Source organism: Mustela putorius, unplaced genomic scaffold (assembly GCF_011764305.1).
Source record: "Mustela putorius furo isolate JIRA1106 unplaced genomic scaffold, ASM1176430v1.1 tig00537227_pilon_pilon_pilon, whole genome shotgun sequence".
In the NCBI taxonomy this organism is placed as follows: domain Eukaryota; kingdom Metazoa; phylum Chordata; class Mammalia; order Carnivora; family Mustelidae; genus Mustela; species Mustela putorius.
The window spans coordinates 5796277-5804760 of NW_025422368.1; positions in this window are offsets into that span (position 1 = coordinate 5796277).

Consider the following 8484-nt stretch of genomic DNA (forward strand, 5'->3'; position numbering starts at 1 on the left):
CTTCTAACTGCCAAAACCAAAAATCAAATGGGCTTTTTCTAATCCTTCTCCTTGAAACTACCACTTTCTTTGGCTTCGCTGCCACAGCACTACTTGGCTCTCCTTCTTCTTTGCTGCTTCCTTTCCATCCTTACGTCTGCTTCCTCCATATCTATCAGCAGCACATTCTCTCCTATACTCAGGTTAAAACTGAGAAAACTTGGAGGTGTTCTCAACTCTTCTCTCTCTCCTTTCTTCAGCAAATATGTGTCAAGTACCTAATATGCACGAGAATCCATGTTAAACACTGGAGATGTGCTTGTGCAAAGAGGTACAGCCCCTGCCTCCATGGAGTTTTCATGCTAGTGGGAAAGAGACGTCAAACCAAAACTCACGTAAGTGAATATATCCAAGGAGTGTAGGGGTTTCTTTCCAGTCCAACTGTCTCTGCTTTAATTTTTTTCTTAGGTAAAATTGATACATAACAAATTGCATACATTTGAAGCTTCAAATTTCATGAGTTTTAACATGAAACCATCATCATTTTTTTTTAAAGATTTTTTATTTCTTTGAGAAAGAGTGAGAGCCAGAGAGCTCACAGCGGGAGAGGAAGAAGCAGACTCACCGGTGAGCAAAGAGCCCGAAGTGGGGCTCAATTCCAAGACCCTGAGATCAACACCTGAACCAAAGACAGACACTTAACTGACCAAGCCACAGGTGCCCCAAAACGATCATCATAATCAAGATAATGGACATATCCAATATCCCCCTCCACAAACTCTTTCATGCTCCTTCATCATCTTTCCTGCCTTTATCCTCCCTTATCCCTAGGCAGCCACTGATCTGGTTTCTATCATTGTAGATTAGTTTTAATTTTCTAGAATTTTATATCTGTATTCATACTGTATGGTCAAATCGTTTGGCCTCTTTTAATCAACATAATTATTTGAGATTCAACCATCATTATAGTATTGTAGTATCTATTCCAAGAACTAAGAATATTTGTGTACCAATCTTTGTGTGCCTATGTGTTTCCTTTTCTCTGGGGTAAATATCTAAAAGTAGAATGACTGCATCCCCTGGTAAGTGTATGTTTAACTTTTTAAGAAATGCTAACCTGTTTTCCTAAGTGGTTTTACCATTTTACGCTCCCATCAGTAGTATGTGAGAAGTTCGTTTTCTCCACATAATCACCAACACTCAGATCAGACTTTTTAATTTTAGGTGTATAGTGGTATCTCACTGTGGTCTTAATTTGCATTTCCCTAATGACTAATAATATTGAATATTTTTTCATGTGTTTATTTGTCATCCATGCATCTTCTTTGGTGAGTGATCTGTTCAATTTTTTTGCCCATTTTTAAATTTTTTAAAATTTTATTTATTTATTTGACAGAGAAAGAGATGACATGTAGGCAGAGAACCAGGCAGAGAGAGAGGGGGAAGCAGGCTCCCCGCTGAGCAGAGAACCCAAAGCGGGGCTCGATCCCAGAATCCTGAGATCATGACCTGAGCTGAAGGCAGAGGCTTAACCCACTGAGCCACCCAGGTGCCCCTGGCCCATTTTTTTAAATTGGGCTGTTTATTTTCTTGTTGTTGATTTTTGAGACTTCTTTATATATTCTAGATACAAGTCCTTTGTCAGATATGTGATTTGCAATATTTTCTCCTGGCTCATGGCTTGTTTTTCTCTTAACAATGCCTTTCAGAGGTACCTAGCTGCCTCACTGAGTAAGAATGTGACTTTCATCTCAGGGTTGTGAGTTCAAGCCCCACACTGCTCATGGAGCCTCCTTAAAATTCAACAACAAAACAAAAACTAAATATCTTTCAAAGAGCATTGGTGTTTAATTTTAATGAAGCCCAATATGTCAATTTATTCTTTTACATATTGTGTTTTGGAATCATAGCTAATAATTCACCCACATCACAGAAAAGGGTGAACTATAGCCTGAAGGAGCAGATTAAAGAGAACAAGACCAAAGGTTAAACGAACCTCTAGGGTAGGCATTGGGCAAGGTGGGTGGGAAGGAAGGAAAGACCCAGTTGTACACTTTGGGTGAATTTCAGACTAGTAGAGTGCAGGATACGGTTAGTTCACATTCATCATATATTCCCATCTCTTTCTGGTATGCTTTCCTGTACTGCAGAAGCTGAAAAGATAAGGATTATATTTCTCAGAAGGCCTCACAGGCAGTCAGATGTATTTGGGTGAGATTTAGAAGGCAGAAGTGAAACAAAGGGCGTTGTACTGCAACTTTGGCTATTTCTCCCGGCAGACAAGTTCATGGAGATGTGATATATTTGTACAGCAGTGATTCAGTGATGTCTCCTGCTTTGTAAATATTGGGAGGTGGTTGCATCAGAGTGTAGCAGCAGCAATGTCCTGATCATCGCTTCCAGATCTCTGGATCACACTTGTAGCCACTTGTTCTTAGACCCAGTCATCGGCGGAGACCTCCAGATATACCACGCTCCCTGACTGTGGCAGAGGGAGCAGCTTCCTTGGCAGAGTTTCGGCTTGCAGTGGGCTCCTCTAGAATGTCCAGTTGATTTTGTAAGCACTGTGTCCTAGTGTCCTCACAATACTTGGAGGAATTTTTGTCTCCTGCATTGAACCCTGAGTGATAGGAGCAGACAGATTGTATCTGGGAAGAATGGTAAAGAATAAAGGGACTGCCGTTGTGTGGGAAGAATGTGATAATATGTGAAGCCATTCATCTGTTCAATGAGCATGTGACAGACATGAAGTGGGTGGTATTGTTAGATACTAGGAATATCTACCTGCCCTGAAGGAGCTTACACAATTTGATGATTTCATGGGATGATGATAGAAATACGTTGGGACACTATGTGCTCATGGACATGTTCTCACTTAAACTTGGGAAGTCATGAAAGAAGTGATCTGTAAGCTTTATTTTAATGGATGGGAGGAATTAGCCAGCAAAGAGGGAGGGAAAGAGCATTCTATGTGTAAAAGGGTGAATTATTAAGAAAAACTTTTAAATGTGCTCACATCCCCCTTACCCTCTCCGCACCTTCCCAGGAAAGAGAAGGAGAAAGGAAGTGTGTGTTTCTCAAGACTTGAGAAGAGGAGGCTAGAAATAATGTAGGAAATTCCTCAATGGGGAGGGTGCAGGTGGAAGCAGGAGTTTGAAAGTGTTTCGAGGGGCGCCTGGGTGGCTCAGTGGGTTAAGCCGCTGCCTTCGGCTCAGGTCATGATCTCAGGGTCCTGGGATCGAGTCCCGCATCGGGCTCTCTGCTCAGCAGGGAGCCTGCTTCCTCCTCTCTCTCTCTGCCTGCCTCTTTGCCTATTTGTGATCTCTCTCTGTCAAATAAATAAATAAAATCTTAAAAAAAAAAAAAAAAAAGAAAGTGTTTCGAGTAAGGAGATGAAAGCATTTGACCTTAGAGAGATTCTGGTTGTCCCTAAAGATTAAGGATACAACATCCTCAAGCTGGCCTCAACTTTTCAATCTTCTTTATTCCCTCACCTCTCACAAGAGAATCAGAATGGCAGGGGATTCCAAGGTCGAGGTCACATTCAGCGCCAGGGTCACCACTTACTAGCATATGGCTTTGAACATATTATTTAACTTCATTTAGTCTTTTATTTATCTATGTAATGAGGATAATAATAATATCCCCCTCCTACAGTGTTGTAAAGATAAAATCAGATCATGGATGTGAAAAAATATTGTAAATTATAAAGCACTGTAAAAATATTAGTCACTATTATATAATAGGTATAACTAAGTCTTCCTGGTTCTGTCTCAGGTGTATCTCTGTTATAGATTGAATTGTGTCCTTCCTAAATCCATATGTTGAAGCCTAACCCCCATGGTGACTGTATTTGGTGATAGGGCCTTTAAGGAGGCAATTAGGGTTAGGAGGTCATAAGGGTGAGGCCTAATGCAATAAGACTGGCATCCTACTAAGAAGAGACACTACAATCCTCTTTCTCCAAGTCTGAGCAGAGGTTGAGACCATATGAGCACATAGCAAGCAGGTAGCCATCTACAAGTCAGAAGAGAGGTCTAACCAGAAACCAATACCAATGGCACCTTGATCTTGGACTTCTAGCCTCCAGGACTGTGGGAAAAGAAGTTTCTGTTGTTTAAGACAGCAAGTCTACAGTATTTTATTATGGCAACCCAAGCAGGCTAATTAATGTAATCTTTATCCATTGGGGAGGATATGTGCTATGGTGAGTGCTGTGAAGTGTGTAAACGGGCGATTCACAGACCTGTACCCCTGGAGCCAATAATACATTATACGTTAATTTAAAAATTTTTAAAAATGTAATCTTTACCTACAACTATTTCTCTTAATTCCCCCGCCCTTATTTGGTTCAGGCCCTTCTCTTTTCCATATCATCTCTGTAAACCTTTCTGTATTCTCAGTTCTTATAAAGGAACCTTTCCAAAGGGCATACAGTGGAAAACTATCTAGGATACAGAACTATCCACCGCATAGGACAAACTCCTCACTGGAGCACAAGTGTCCTCTTGAACTTGATTTGACATGCCTCTCTAGCTTTGTCTCCTGTCCTCCTGCTACACACACACATCCTATGCTTCAGCCTCACTGAAATCCTTACCATTGCTCAGACATCCATGCACTTTGATAATTCATGAAATTTTGGCCTATAATTTTTCCTCCTTCCTGAAATGCCCCTTCCCGTCCTGATCATCACTCCTTCCGTCACTTTCTCATCAGACTGTCTCAGCTTTCCCTCGGGTACATCTATTTATCTTTCAGCCCTGGTTCAAGTGTCCTCTGCTCTCTGAAGTTCCCCCTTTATAAACCCACCTTCAGTTCTCTTGGGAACATTTGGCACACCCCTCTCTTTCAACACTTATGACATTGTTTTGTAAATATGTTGAGACTCTTTCCTAGGAGATTGTGAGCACCTGAAAGAAAGAAACCTAGTCATCATTGAATCTCCTGTCATACTTATAAAACAAAGGAGCTACTGGATACATATGTTTCAAATAAGCAAACAAAAAAATCCCACAGTCCAGACAAGACGCAGACACAAAATTAAACAACAGAGAGCCGGGGAGGAACAAAGAGTTATGTATCCAGTATCCTCCATAGCACCCAACACAGTGTGTTGCATGTAGTAGACTCTCAGTAAATGTTGATCTAAATAAAAAGTAAAAGTTGTAAATGAAAAGTTAAGAAAATAAGAATCATGATCATTTAAATCTGGGAGAACTCCAGGATAGGACTTAAAAGCTAGTATCCACCACTGATTCCATCTGATGCCTTCAAACTCAGTCCATATTCCTTCTCCTCTCTATCTTGTCTCCCCTGCCTGTCAGCTCTTTTGAAGTCAGGGTGTCTCTTGTTCATCTTTGCATCCTGCTTTCTTTCTTTACTTACTAGTATCTAGCCAGATGCTTTGCACAAGACAGACATCCAGTAGATATTGGTTGCATTTTTGTTAAAAACCGAAGATTATGCTGAGTCTGGGTGAGATTTGAAGAGGCTGAGTAGAAGAAAGCAAGAAATCCAAAGCAGGGACCCAGCCGGGTTATATTCATTCTCTACTACTACTTTAACAAATTACCACAAACTTAGTGGCCTAAAACAACACAGATTTACTATGTTACAGTTCTAGAGGTTAGATGTCTGAGAATAGGTCTTCTAGGGGTAAAATTGAAGTATTAACAGGGCTGTGTTCCTTCCTGAGGCTCTAGGGAAGTATCTATTTCTTTGCCTTTCCCAGTTTCTAAAGGCTGCTGCATTCCTTGGCTTACGGCCATGCATCCCTCCAACTTCTGCTTCTCTTGCCCTGTTTCCTCTCATTCGGACCCTTTGCCTCTCTCTTAGAAGGGGCCTGGGGATTACATCGAGCAAACACAGATAACCCGCAATAATCTTCCCATCTCAAGATCCTTAATTTAATCACATCTGTAAAGTCCCTTTTGCCATGTAAAATAACATTCACAGGTTCTGGAGATTAGGGTATGGGCATTTGGGGGAGCCATTATTATGCATAGCACAGAGAGCTAAGCTGAAGACAGAAGAATGAACAACTGATTTTGGGGCTGGATATTTCCAGCTGAAGCAAAAGTTTCACAAAATATTAGAGCCAGGTAAGATAAGAAAAATAGATTTGAAGGGGCAATGAGGTAAAGACGATATAGACCCTTGAATACCAGATTAAGTTTTGGCTTTATCTTTTTTTTTTAACAAGATCATGGGGTGTTCTTATTGCACATTAAAGTTTGATAACCGTTGTAATGGATACAATTTTCAGGTTTCTGCTTTTTTGTTTGCTTGTTTTATTAACATATAATATATTGTTTGCTCCGGGGGTACAGGTCTGTGAATCATCAGGTTTACACATTTCACAGCACTCACCATAGCACATAACCTCCCCAATGTCCATAACCCAACCACCCTATCCCCCACCCCCAGCAACCCTCAGTTTGTTTCCTGAGATTAAGAGTCTCTTATGGTTTGTCTCCCTCCCAACCCCATCTTGTTTCATTTTTTCCTTCCCTACCCCCCATGACCCCCTGCCCTGCCTCTCAAATTTCTCATATAAAAGTGATCACATGATAGTTATCTTTCCCTGATTGACTTATTTCACTTAGCGTAATACCCTCTAGTTCCATCCATGTCTTTGTAAATGGCAAGATTTCATTTTTTGATGGCTGAGTAATATTCCTTTGTAGACATATATACCACATATTTTTATCTACTCATCTGTTGATGGACATCTAGGTTCTTTCCATAGTTTGGCTATTGTGGATATTGCTGCTATAAACATTCAGGTGCACATGCCCCTTTGAATCACTACATTTGTATCTTTAGGGTAAGTACCAAGTAGTGCAATTGCTGGGTTGTAGGGTAGCTCTATTTTCAACTTTTTGAGGAAACTCCATATTGTTTTCCAGAGTGGCTGCACCAGCTTGCATTCCCACCAACAGTGTAGGAGGGTTCCCCTTTCTCTGCATCCTCTCTAACATCTGTTGTTTCCTGACTTGTTAATTTTAGCCATTCTGACTGGTATGAGGTAGTATCTCATTGTGGTTTTGATTTGTATTTCCCTGATTTGGCTTTATCTTTTATAAAGTTAGAAACTTTGAAGTTGTGTGACCAAGAGTTAACAGTGAAAGCAGTATCTAGCAGACTCCAGAAGTCCCTAAAGTATATAAATTTGATGGTCAAGCAAAACCAAAAATAAAAGACTGGGGACCAAAAGACTACACAAAAGTAAATACTCTGTTGTTTACTATCCTATTGAGTCTCTTCTTTCTGCTGGATGTTCTTCGAGCAACTGCTAAAGTGATTGATAAATTATTTCTTCTATTGAATTCTCATTTTTTTGTTTAGTACAAGTCTTCAGTATATTATAACTCTTCTGCTTTAAGAAAGTCTATTACAGCAGTTGGGAAAGCATGTGTTTGGAGTGGAGGGGGAGGAAAAGATGGGATAAGATATGATTTGACTAATTTGTCCAACTGTTTGGAAGGAGCTGAACTTCATAGGAGAGTTTCAGTGGTCTGACAAGACAGGAAAACTCCTCCACTTTTGGGTTGTAAGCAATAGAAACAATGCAGACTGACTTGCGAAGGAGAATTTACCAGCTTTAAATAGAATTTAACAGCTTTAAATGATAATGATTTCCAAACTGATACTACCACCCTGGATCGCCAGATTCATTTATATCCAATTGCCACGTGACTACCTCTACTTGGACGTCCATCAAATCAAACTCATTACAGCCAACACCCGGTTTCTAATCTTCCCTTTCTGGCTTTCCCTCAACAAACCTACTCCTCTCTCCATTTTGGTTACTGAAAACTCCACCTTCCCAGTTGCTCAGGTCAAATAAAACCTTTGAATGTGGAGGGTGAATAAAAGATAATTCCAAAGTGCCAAACAATTCTATTGGTTCCACTTTGACCATTTCTGGAGCTCCTGCTTGGTTCAGCGAGTAGAGCATGTGACTCTTGATCTCAGCGTTGTGAGTTCACACCCCAAAGTGGGCATGGAGCTTATGTAAATAAGTAAGTAAGTAAATAAATAAATAAATAAGTTTAGAGATAACTATGTTTGTATCTATAGACAAAACATGGCAAGAAAAAAATTAAAAAAAAAAAAAAGAATCTGAGCATTGCTTTCCACCTGTACAGGTACCCTGGTTCAAACCACCACCATCTTTTCACCTAATTTGTCTCACACTGGCCTCCTTGCTGTTCCTCTAACACATGACACATAGTATGGACTTGCCATCCTCTCTGTCTGGATCATTCTTCCCTCAGATATCCACCTGGCTTACTCCCTTACTTTCTTCAGATCTTTATCTAAATCCAAATGTGATCTTATTACCGAGGCCTTCTCTAACCATCTTATTGAAAAATTTAACCTCTCTTCCACCTCTGTCCCTTTTTAGTTTTATTTTTATTAACACTGATCATTAATGTTTGTACATTTTACTTGTTTGATTTTAAGTGTAAATTCCAAAAGGGCAAGGTATATGCCTTT